The sequence below is a fragment of the Schistocerca americana genome, chromosome 2 (genome assembly GCF_021461395.2).
Source record: "Schistocerca americana isolate TAMUIC-IGC-003095 chromosome 2, iqSchAmer2.1, whole genome shotgun sequence".
In the NCBI taxonomy this organism is placed as follows: Eukaryota; Metazoa; Arthropoda; class Insecta; order Orthoptera; family Acrididae; genus Schistocerca; species Schistocerca americana.
The window spans coordinates 1122659120-1122672123 of NC_060120.1; the positions used below are offsets into that span (position 1 = coordinate 1122659120).

At 47.4% G+C, this 13004-nt stretch overlaps 1 protein-coding gene across 1 annotated transcript in view; it reads right to left on the bottom strand.

Moving 5' to 3' along the window:
• LOC124594719 (cell surface glycoprotein 1-like) overlaps positions 1–13004 on the bottom strand; it is a 188583-nt gene that overhangs the window by 24047 nt on the left and 151532 nt on the right. The gene's annotated exons all lie outside the window — the stretch shown is intronic.

The following is a 13004-nucleotide window of genomic DNA, read 5'->3' on the forward strand; positions in this document are numbered from 1 at the left end:
TTGCGCGTTAATCTTCACTAGCAGGTGGGTGTGCACTTGATAAAGCTAGAAATGAAATTATGAATATTTTTGTACTGGATCAGGTTTCAGACCCACATACTTACCTTTGGAGGAGACCTAGAGAAGATTGCAGTCTTGGGAAAAGGAACGAAATGACTGAACTATACTGTTCCGAGAGATTCAGATCCTCGAAAGAGGAGATACGAATTCGAATCACAGTCCAGCACCAAATTTTTAAACGTCTCTAGTTCAATCAAGTACAAGTAAAATAAGAGCCCTGTCCCGTTAAATGGCTATCGGTTCAAAAAAAAAAAAAATTTCTAATGTAAGTAAGCTTACTGGCGACTGTATTTCTGTTTACCATGACTTCCGCTGTGTCGTTTCCCAACGTAAACCGGCTCTGCCCAGTTGGTAATGAAGGAACATGATGTTTAATGCGGATTCTGGATTATAACGTCTTTCTCTTGAGGTTACCACAGGTAAAATAAATCTGTTTGTGCCTCTTAAAAGTAAATGCCTGAACCCACGCATTGCACCTGTGATAGCTCGTTCCGCCATACCATTGTGGCCACATTACCCAGCCCCAAGATTGTGCTGTAACGGATGATGTGCTTAGCTTACAAAATTAGTCACGGTGGAAAAAATGCGAGTCTATTAAATGGTCAAGTAGAAGCAAGCTTCTGACGCAGAGATTATGCTATTCTCATGTCAGCAGGATGTAAAGACTCTTCTAGGCATCATAGGCTGGATGTGAAGCCATTTTGATTTTTCACAAATTCAGCAAATTTCTTGGTTAGAGAAAATCCACTGTGAAGTGTGAAGTTGCCGGATAATTCGATTATTACTGTTATTATTAATATCATTTTATTCATACCGCTGCTGGAACACGACCGTAGTCTTCAGGTAAAACGCGAGACCAGCTAATATGACGTCTGGCGACCGAAAGCACATATCGACAAAATTTTTATCGCCCCTTTCCTCTCGGTGCTGAAGCTATGAGTGTAATTCAAGCGAATCTTCAGTATCATATTAGCTGGTCTCGCGTTTTACCTAAATACTACGGTCGTAGTCAAGAGTAATGTACTAAGACTGGAGTCAAGACTTCCTCTGGGAAGTGCCGCAGTCTACATGTTGCTAGATCGAGCATATTGCCAGACATAGAATTCTGAGAGGAGCACGACTGTATTGTCCACCTTACGTGAACGACTCGGCGGTCAATTTTTTGGTCTGAGACTGTATCTACAACACATATTGCACGCTGAAGACCCAGAAGAATTTTAAAAAAAAAGTAGTTTATGAGAGCAACGTTAACCATAGCGTTCGAAGTATTCATAGTATTGTATACGTGTGTGTAAACGCCTTCCAATGACCACTGAAGAAAGACAAGGATACACAGTCTAGCTCCAATATTATAAATACGCCTCAGTTTGTGGATGAACTCAGACTTAGGTTGATAATAATTGTGAAAATTTAGCAGCACTGTACCCATTGGTGTTAAACTCGTTTTCAATCAATGATTCCCACAGCTACAGGGATACTACTTGTGATACCTCTTAGACAAAATACTTAAGCAGTGTTATCAGACGAAAAGATCAACCTGACACAAACTGTGGGAAGTTTGTTTTACAACCTTCGTACCTGGATATTCAGCTTTTTCCTATTTGAGATATCTGTGAACGTTGCTGCTTAAGACGTTTTAAGCAGAAACTAAATTCCCTCAGCTTCGACAATGTTTAAAGAAATCGTCTTATTGGCACTAAATCGTGGTTTGTGAATTGTTTACCGGCCGTACTCTGCCGTATTTTGCCGGTTGGAAGGCAAAAGCTTACTGACAAATTTCACACAGAAATTACTGTTACAGTGTACTTATGGAGCCAAATGAGTGAATTGCGTATTTTCCGGTGAGTAAGAGCACTGGCAAACAGTCTTCGCTACATTAGGTTATTTAAACTGGTGTCACTCTCAGCTAGAATTTATGGTCAGCGACTAAGTGTAAGGTCAACGTTTCGGATGCGAGTTTTGCGACTGTGAAATACTTTCCTACGTTATAGAAGCGAATATTAAATTTGAACATTGCGAAAATTTTGTACTTGGACAGCTTAGAAAGAAAATACTTCTGTTTGTTTTAGAAAATCTATTGTTTCCCTTTGAAATACTGTCTGTCATACACAACTTGAAACAGGTCATGTCGACCAAATCATGTGGAAGAACTAACAGCAACGTATATCGGAAGGCAGTAAGATCTCTTGCCTTTTGGTTTGTCAGTACTCGATAGCCATTTCTAGGCGAAAGTAAATGAAGAAAGGCAGTGCGTTTTTGTTACCAAGTAACGTCTTCGTCAATTACTTTAGTTTTAAAGAAATCTACGAGTAATTGCTGGTTTTTTGTTTTTTTTTTGTGGTTTTAGGGCGCACAACTTCAATGGTCATTAGCGCCCTGACTACTCTAAGAATGCACCGCGAGGCACAAGTTGACCACAACAACTAAAAGGGAAAACACGATAAAGGACAGACTGACAGGCATAGGATTAAAAAACAGAATCATCAAATGTCCTTAGCGAGGTTTGTCAAATTGATAAAACGAAGAACACGAGCAGCTGCTCGTGGGTCATCCGCTAAAATGGCATCGAAAGTATTTAGCAGGTTAAGATCGAGGCGCAGTGTGTTAAGATCTGGACAGGACATTAAAATGTGTCTAACCGTCAGCAAGTGCCCACATGGGCAGAACGGCGCCGGCGCAGCCGTCAGCAGATGGCGATGGCTGAACCGGCAGTGTCCAATTCTTAACCGGGCTAAAACGACCTCCTCCCGCCGAGAAGGGCGTGAGGAGGACGTCCAAGCCACGGGAAGAGGTTTTAAGGCCCGAAGCTTGTTGTCGGTGAGTGCAGCCCAATCGGCATGCCACAGAGATAAGATGCGCCGACAAATCACCCTGCTAAAATCGGACGAAGGGACGCAACAAGAAGCTGTCCGAGGCTGGAGGACCGCAGCCTTGGCCGCGGCATCTGCAGCTTCGTTCCCAGGGATACCGACATGGCCAGGAACACACATAAAGCTAACTGGAGAACCGACGTCCACCAACTGCTGAAGAGAGCGTTGGATCCGGTGTACGAAAGGGTGAACCGGGTACGGATCACTGAGGCTCTGGATGGCGCTCAGGGAATCTGAGCAGACGACATAAGCAGAATGTCGGTGGCAGCAGATGTAAAGAACAGCCTGGTAGAGGGCAAAGAGCTCAGCTGTGAAGACCGAACAATGGCCATGGAGCCGGTATTTGAAACTTTGTGCCTCGACAATAAAGGAACACCCGACCCCGTCATTGGTCTTAGAGCCATCTGTATAAATGAAAGTCATGTCGATGAACTTCGAACGAAGTTCCAAAAAACGGGAGTGGTAGACCGAACCGGGGGTGACCTCCTTTGGGAGCGAGCTGAGGTCAAGGTGAACGCGGACCTGAGCCTGGAGCCAAGGTGGCGTGCAGCTCTCGCCCACTCGAAAGGTTGCAGGGAGTGAAAAATTAAGGTGTTGAAGGAGGCGACGAAAGCGAACTCCAGGGGGTAGCAGGGCAGAGACATACAACCGGTATTGACGGTCAAGAGAGTCGTCAAAAAAGGAACGATCAGACGGATGGTCGGGCATTGACAATAGCCGACAGGCAAACCGACAAAGCAGTATATCGCGCCGGTAGGTGAGTGGCAATTCGCCAGCGTCAGCATGAAGACTCTCTACGGGACTGGTATAAAATGCTCCGATCGCAAGTCGTAAACCCCGATGTTGTATGGAGTTGAGGCGGCGTAAGATGGATGGCTGTGCAGAGGAGTATACGAAGCTCCCATAATCCAGCTTGGAGCGGACGATCGACCGATATAGACGAAGTAGGACGGTTCGATCCGCTCCCCACGACAGACCACTGAGAACACGGAGGACATTTAAAGAACAGGTACAACGGGCGGCCAAATATGACACATGTGGAGACCAGCTAAGTTTCCTGTCAAATGTAAGGCCTAAAAATTTGGTTGTCTCCACGATTGGGAGAGCAACGGGACCGAGTCGTAAGGACGGTGGGAGAAACTCTTTGTAGCGCCAGAAGTTAATACAGACCGTCTTCTCGGCAGAAAAACGGAAGCCATTGGCGACACTCCAGGAGTAAAGACGGTCAAGAGAACGCTGAAGACAGCGCTCCAGGACACGTGTACACTGCACGCTGCAATAGATGGTAAAATCGTCCACGAAAAGGGAGCCTGATACATCAGCTGGGAGGCAATCCATTATTGGATTGATCGCGATGGCGAAGAGAGCGACGCTCAAAACTGAGCCCTGTGGCACCCCATTCTCCTGGCGAAAGGTGTCGGACAGGACAGAACCCACACGTACCCTGAACTATCGATCCATTAAAAAGGAACGAATAAAAAGAGGGAGGCGACCGCGAAGGCCCCATGTATGCATGGTGCGGAGAATGCCCGCCTTCCAACAGGTGTCGTAAGCCTTCTCCAAATCAAAGAACACAGCCGCGGTCGGGCGCTTCCGCAAGAAGTTATTCATAATGAAGGTCGACAAGGTAACTAGATGGTCAACAGCAGAGCGGCGCCTACGAAATCCACATTGTACATTGGTAAGTAGGCGTCGAGACTCGATCAGCCAAACCAATCGAGAGTTAACCATTCGCTCCATCACTTTACAGACACAGCTGGTAAGCGAGATAGGTCGATAACTGGAAGGCAAGTGCTTGTCCTTCCCCGGCTTAGGAATCGGGACAACAATATAGTCGCATCTGGATTGAGAGACATGCTCCCGCATGCTGGCGCGAGTCTATGTACGAAGAAGAAAACCTTTACCCGCAGGAGAAAGGTTCTTCAGCATCTGAATATGAATAGAATCAGGCCCTGGAGCAGAGGACCGTGATCGGCCAAGTGCGTTTTCGAGTTCCCGCATGGTGAATGGGGCATTATAACTTTCACAATTCGAGGAGCGGAAGTTAGGTGGCCTAGCCTCCTCTGCCTGTTTGCGGGGGAGGAAGGCAGGGTGGTAATGAGCGGAGCTCGAAACCTCTGCGAAAAAGCGGCCGAAGGCATTGGAGACAGCCTCAGGGGCCACAAGGACGTCATTCCCGACCTTCAAGCCAGAAACTGGTGAGTGGACCTTAGTGCCAGATAGCCGGCGCAGGCTACCCCAGACAACAGAAGAAGGAGTAAAACTGTTGAAGGTGCTTGTGAAAGCAGCCCAGCTGGCTTTCTTGCTTTCTTTGATAATACGACGACACTGAGCACGTAATCGTTTATAATTGATACAATTCGCCACTGTAGGGTGGCGTTTAAATGTGCGTAAAGCACGTCGACGAGCACGTAAAGCGTCTCTACATGCTGCGGTCCACCAGGGGACCGGTACGCGACGTGGAGAAGGAGGGTGAGGGATGGAATATTCAGCAGCAGCGAGAATGACTTCCGTGAGGTGTGCGACCTGACGATCGCAGCTTGTAAAGGTTTGATCCTGAAAGGTCGCCCTGGAAGAGAAGAGCCCCCAGTCTGCCTTGGAGATGGTCCAATTAGAGAAGCACGGAGAGTGGGTATGCTGCAGGAGATGGATAACACACGGGAAGTGGTCGCTCGAATATGTATCAGAAAGTGCATACCACTCAAACCGGCGTGCAAGTTGGGGAGTACATATAGAGAGGTCTAAATGGGAATAGGTATGAGATGTGTCCGAAAGAAAAGTAGGGGCGCCAGTATTGAGGCAGACAAGATCGAGCTGGTTGAAAAGGTCTGCTAACAAGGAGCCCCTCGGGCAGGATGCTGGAGAGCCCCAAAGGGGATGGTGGGCATTGAAGTCTCCAGTTAACAGAAATGGTGCAGGTAGCTGAGCAATAAGTTGCATCACGTCTGCCCTGGTAACGGCAGATGACGATGGAGTGTAACCGGTACAAAAGGAAAACGTAAAAGTGGGGAGAGTAATGCGGATGGCAACTGCCTGCAGGCCGGTGTGCAACGGGATGGGATCGTAGTAAATATCATCCCGGACCAGCAACATAACCCCTCCATGAGCTGGGATACCTACCACAGGGGGTAGGTCAAAACGCACAGAGGTGTAGTGTGCCAAGGCAATTTGATCGCATGGGCGTAGCTTCGTTTCCTGGAGGGCTACGACGAGCGGACGGTGCAAGCGGAGCAGCAACTTCAAGTCCTCTCGGTTGGAGCGAATGCTGCGAATATTCCAGTGAATAAGTGCCATCGTAAGAAAAGGAAGATGAGAGAATTGGTCACCTCGAAGGCCGCTTAGGGCCTGGCTTCGAGCGAGCACTGCCGCCGCTATCAGTAGGCGGACAGTCATCGTCCATTGGGTCTATAGGGTCATCGGCCATCTCGGGAGGATGGCCGGGAGGGGGAGCTTTCTCCGCCAGTGAACGGCCAGATGTACGGCTACCAGCGGTGCGGCCAGGCGAAACGGATGACGGCCTGGGGCGGCAACCGATGGGTGGCGCAGGAGAAGAAATGCGCCGTGGCGGAGAAGGAGAACTGTGCTTCCTATGCGCCTTTTTGGAAGGACGTGTAGTGGAAGTACCGGTCGAAGGCTGGGAGGTCGAGGTACGGAGGAAGTCTGCGCGGGATGGTTCCTTCTTGAAGGCCCGTGCATCGGACTTCTGGGTCTTCGTCTTGGCAGAAGCTGATGAAGGTGCTTGTGGCTGAGGGGTGACGGGAGGAAGAGGAGACGTTGACCGGGCGATCTTAGCACTGGCCGAACGGACGACCGTGGTGCTGAAGGTCAGATCGCATGTCTGGGTTGCTACCTCCCGGGTAGTCCGCGGAGAGGCGAGGACAGTACTGTATTTCCCCGCTGGGAGCAGCGTGGGCTTCCTACTAGCCAATAGCTTGCGAGCAGCCGAGGTGGACACTTTCTCTTTGACCCGAATTTCTTGGATACAGCGTTCTTGCTTATAGACAGGACAGTCGCGGGAGGATGCGGCATGGTCACCCTGACTGTCCACCTCCGTCTCCTCGTTGTGTGAACTGTCACCCTCATGGGCATCCCTGCCACGAGTGACACATTTAGCCGCATTGGAACAAGACTGTCGAGTGTGACTGAAACGCTGACACTGGTAGCAGCGCGTAGGTGTCGGGACATAGGGGCGAACAGAAATAACCTCGTAGCCCGCCTTGATGCGCGATGGCAGCTTAACACTATCGAAGGTCAAGAAAATTGTCCGGGTCGGTACAAAGTCATTGTTGACCTTTCTCATGACCCTATGGACAGCCGTCACGCCCTGCTCAGCGAGGAATGATTGAAGCTCCTCGTCAGTCAATCCATCGAGGGAGCTAGTATAGACTACACCACGAGACGAATTCAAAGTTCGGTGGGCCTCCACCCGGACAGGGAACGTGTACAGGAGGGTGGCCCGAAGCAGTTTTTGTGCCTGAAAGGCACTCTGTTTCTAGTAATAAGGTGCCGTTACGCAACCTGGTACAAGATTTGACAGATCCGGCTATGGCATCTACGCCCTTCTGAATAACGAAAGGGTTGACAGAGGAAAAATCCTTTCCGTCCTCAGATCGAGAAACTACGAGGAACTGTGGGGCAGGCGGTAGTACTTTTGTCACTGTTGGCTGGTCACGTTTCCGTTTGTGGGTCGAAGTCTAAAGAGATGGAGTAGAATCCATTGCGGAGGAATCCCCCATGATTGCCAGCGTCTCCGATGGCGCGCTTCTTCCTTGTGGGGACCCTCACAGAGGGCACTCCCGCCTTAGGTGAATGTTTACACCTCAGGTCACACCTCCCGAGAAACAGACGGAGGGACCAATCGGCATGGTCGGAAGGTATCAGCTCAGGCAATCACCCCTCCCCGGGCCTGGCCTTTACCAGGGGGTACGCACGTGCCTTACATGTCTACCCAGGGCGGGGACTTACGCGTTACCCCGTCACCGGCTACGCGTGCGAACGCGTGGGTCGGCCTTCAGACACGCACAGGGAGGAAGGAAGAAGAGGAAAAAGAAGAGAGAGAGAGGGAGAAAGAGGACAGACTGTCTCAAACGCCGAGGCGGAGACCAGAGAAGGCAAGGAGAAGAAGGCAATGAGAAGGCAAGGAGAAGAAGGCAATGAGAAGGCAAGGAGAAGAAGGCAATGAGAAGGCAAGGAGAAGAAGGCAATGAGAAGGCAACGAGAAGAAGGCAATGAGAAGGCAAGGAGAAGAAGGCAATGAGAAGGCAAGGAGAAGAAGGCAATGAGAAGGCAAGGAGAAGAAGGCAATGAGAAGGCAAGGAGAAGAAGGCAATGAGAAGGCAAGGAGAAGAAGGCAATGAGAAGGCAAGGAGAAGAAGGCAATGAGAAGGCAAGGAGAAGAAGGCAATGAGAAGGCAAGGAGAAGAAGGCAATGAGAAGGCAAGGAGAAGAAGGCAATGAGAAGGCAAGGAGAAGAAGGCAATGAGAAGGCAAGGAGAAGAAGGCAATGAGAAGGCAAGGAGAAGAAGGCAAGGAGAAGAAGGCAATGAGAAGGCAAGGAGAAGAAGGCAATGAGAAGGCAAGGAGAAGAAGGCAATGAGAAGGCAAGGAGAAGAAGGCAATGAGAAGGCAAGGAGAAGAAGGCAATGAGAAGGCAAGGAGAAGAAGGCAATGAGAAGGCAAGGAGAAGAAGGCAATGAGAAGGCAAGGAGAAGAAGGCAATGAGAAGGCAAGGAGAAGAAGGCAATGAGAAGGCAAGGAGAAGAAGGCAATGAGAAGGCAAGGAGAAGAAGGCAATGAGAAGGCAAGGAGAAGAAGGCAAGGAGAAGAAGGCAAGGAGAAGAAGGCAAGGAGAAGAAGGCAAGGAGAAGAAGGCAAGGAGAAGAAGGCAAGGAGAAGAAGGCAAGGAGAAGAAGGCAAGGAGAAGAAGGCAAGGAGAAGAAGGCAAGGAGAAGAAGGCAATGAGAAGGCAATGAGAAGAAGGCAATGAGAAGAAGGCAATGAGAAGAAGGCAATGAGAAGAAGGCAATGAGAAGAAGGCAATGAGAAGAAGGCAATGAGAAGAAGGCAATGAGAAGAAGGCAATGAGAAGAAGGCAATGAGAAGAAGGCAATGAGAAGAAGGCAATGAGAAGAAGGCAATGAGAAGAAGGCAATGAGAAGAAGGCAATGAGAAGAAGGCAATGAGAAGAAGGCAATGAGAAGAAGGCAATGAGAAGAAGGCAATGAGAAGAAGGCAATGAGAAGAAGGCAATGAGAAGAAGGCAATGAGAAGAAGGCAATGAGAAGAAGGCAATGAGAAGAAGGCAATGAGAAGAAGGCAATGAGAAGAAGGCAATGAGAAGAAGGCAATGAGAAGAAGGCAATGAGAAGAAGGCAATGAGAAGAAGGCAATGAGAAGAAGGCAATGAGAAGAAGGCAATGAGAAGAAGGCAATGAGAAGAAGGCAATGAGAAGAAGGCAATGAGAAGAAGGCAATGAGAAGAAGGCAAGGAGAAGAAGGCAAGGAGAAGAAGGCAAGGAGAAGAAGGCAAGGAGAAGAAGGCAAGGAGAAGAAGGCAAGGAGAAGAAGGCAAGGAGAAGAAGGCAAGGAGAAGAAGGCAAGGAGAAGAAGGCAAGGAGAAGAAGGCAAGGAGAAGAAGGCAAGGAGAAGAAGGCAAGGAGAAGAAGGCAATGAGAAGGCAAGGAGAAGAAGGCAATGAGAAGAAGGCAATGAGAAGAAGGCAATGAGAAGAAGGCAATGAGAAGAAGGCAATGAGAAGAAGGCAATGAGAAGAAGGCAATGAGAAGAAGGCAATGAGAAGAAGGCAATGAGAAGAAGGCAATGAGAAGAAGGCAATGAGAAGAAGGCAATGAGAAGAAGGCAATGAGAAGAAGGCAATGAGAAGAAGGCAATGAGAAGAAGGCAATGAGAAGAAGGCAATGAGAAGAAGGCAATGAGAAGAAGGCAAGGAGAAGAAGGCAATGAGAAGGCAAGGAGAAGAAGGCAATGAGAAGGCAAGGAGAAGAAGGCAATGAGAAGGCAAGGAGAAGAAGGCAAGGAGAAGAAGGCAATGAGAAGAAGGCAAGGAGAAGAAGGCAAGGAGAAGAAGGCAAGGAGAAGAAGGCAAGGAGAAGAAGGCAAGGAGAAGAAGGCAAGGAGAAGAAGGCAAGGAGAAGAAGGCAAGGAGAAGAAGGCAAGGAGAAGAAGGCAAGGAGAAGAAGGCAAGGAGAAGAAGGCAAGGAGAAGAAGGCAAGGAGAAGAAGGCAAGGAGAAGAAGGCAAGGAGAAGAAGGCAAGGAGAAGAGGGCAAGGAGAAGAGGGCAAGGAGAAGAAGGCAAGGAGAAGAGGGCAATGAGAAGAAGGCAAGGAGAAGAGGGCAATGAGAAGGCAAGGAGAAGAGGGCAATGAGAAGGCAAGGAGAAGAGGGCAATGAGAAGGCAAGGAGAAGAGGGCAATGAGAAGGCAAGGAGAAGAGGGCAATGAGAAGGCAAGGAGAAGAGGGCAATGAGAAGGCAAGGAGAAGAGGGCAATGAGAAGGCAAGGAGAAGAGGGCAATGAGAAGGCAAGGAGAAGAGGGCAATGAGAAGGCAAGGAGAAAAGGGCAATGAGAAGGCAATGAGAAGGCAAGGAGAAGTCAAGGGAAAGAGTAAGGAAGACAGTGAGGTGGAGAAGAGCAAAGAAAGGAACCAACAAAAGGAAGGAAGAAACGAGAAGTGAAAAACCAAAAAGACCACGATGATAGGTCGTGGAACCGCACGTCTCCGGACGCAGGCGCTAACTACCCCCGTGAGGGGGATGGACTCCTTTTAGTCGCCTCTTACGACAGGCAGGAATACAGCGGGCCTATTCTAATCCCCGGACCCGCACGGGGGTAATTGCTGGTGTTTGATATTAACATGAAAAGGATTCCGTAGACAGGGAAAGAACCTGTTCTTGGGAAACTACATCTATAGTGACCAAAAGGCATTAAATAATGTTGAAGCACTTGTGTTACAGCAGCGGTATGAATAAAATGATATTAATAATAACAGTAATAATCGAATTATCCGGCAACTTCACACTTCACAGTGGATTTTCTCGAACCAAGAAATTTGCTGAATTTGTGAAAAATCAAAATGGCTTCACATCCAGCCTATGATGCCTAGAAGAGTCTTTACATCCTGCTGACATGAGAATAGCATAATCTCTGCGTCAGAAGCTTGCTTCTACTTGACCATTTAATAGACTCGCATTTTTTCCACCGTGACTAATTTTGTAAGCTAAGCACATCATCCGTTACAGCACAATCTTGGGGCTGGGTAATGTGGCCACAATGGTATGGCGGAACGAGCTATCACAGGTGCAATGCGTGGGTTCAGGCATTTACTTTTAAGAGGCACAAACAGATTTATTTTACCTGTGGTAACCTCAAGAGAAAGAAGTTATAATCCAGAATCCGCATTAAACATCATGTTCCTTCATTACCAACTGGGCAGAGCCGGTTTACGTTGGGAAACGACACAGCGGAAGTCATGGTAAACAGAAATACAGTCGCCAGTAAGCTTACTTACATTAGAAATTTTTTTTTTTTGAACCGATAGCCATTTAACGGGACAGGGCTCTTATTTTACTTGTACTTGATTGAACTAGAGACGTTTAAAAATTTGGTGCTGGACTGTGATTCGAATTCGTATCTCCTCTTTCGAGGATCTGAATCTCTCGGAACAGTATAGTTCAGTCATTTCGTTCCTTTTCCCAAGACTGCAATCTTCTCTAGGTCTCCTCCAAAGGTAAGTATGTGGGTCTGAAACCTGATCCAGTACAAAAATATTCATAATTTCATTTCTAGCTTTATCAAGTGCACACCCACCTGCTAGTGAAGATTAACGCGCAATTTCAATGTCTGTTCATGTGTTTCCAACAATCGCAACAGGTGTCGTTATTTCTGGTCAAACACGCACACATCTTACTGTTCATGAGTAAGCAACTGATACTTAAGCTATATTCGTGGATGCACGGTAGGTGTGCAGTTCGATTGTCGCTTAGGCATAAAAGTTTGTATCCTTATTTTAGATTCAGACACCTAGCGGCTCGTAAGAAAAACCGATACGTAACATTTGATTTTTCTTAGTTAACAATCGGATTACGTGTTGGGTTCATATCTCCGTCACAGAACTTCACATCATGCACTTCATCTTTAAATGCATGCACACTTTGTTACTTCAGAATGGAAGTATATCAGACATCTTTCGTGGTTAGATAACAGGGACGAAAGGGTCTTGATAGGAGTCACGGCTTATTACAAAAATTGTCGTCTTTTATTTTCAAGTTTAGATTTGGTTACTGGTATGGGCCAAAATTTCGGTAATTCATGACTCTTCATGGCTAATCATCAATATGATGTGATTAGATTAGATTACATTAGATTAACTCTTGTTCCATAGATCATGAATACGACATTTCGTAATGATGTGGAACATGTCATTTTAATGAAAGATTTCTTTAAATACCATGATTCAATTTCTTTACAACATTTTTACACTCTCTCTCATTGCTTTTTATTTATCTCTCTCTCTCTCTCACTCACTCACTCACTCACTCACACACACACACACACACACACACACACACACACACACACACACACACACACACACATTCTTTTTTATTTTTATTTGTATGTTGTGCTCGACTATCGGCGAGGCACGAAAACGCCTGTGAATGACTTTCTTAGTTTTGAGTACACTTACGAAAGAAATATAAAAACAACAATGAGAGTTACTGATTTATGATGCTCAGTTTGCAGTCAGTTCTGAGTATTATTAGTAACTACGCACCAGTCCCTAAACCTAGTTACAGAAAGCGAATCAGACGCATTACGTATTCCAGGCCGTAGCAGCCGCGACTTGGAGACACCAGCTATGGTCACTTCCCAGACCGCTGTAGGATCACATCGGTTCGTCTTCTTCCTGCTGGTACTGTAACTGAGATTTGGCAACAAGGCAACGTATGTTTGGCAACTCTGATCGACGAGTTACTTCCTGGTGTGCACGGAATTAAGCCTCAAAGTTCACTTGATTTTACCTGTCATTTCCATTGAATAATCTGAGTTATTATC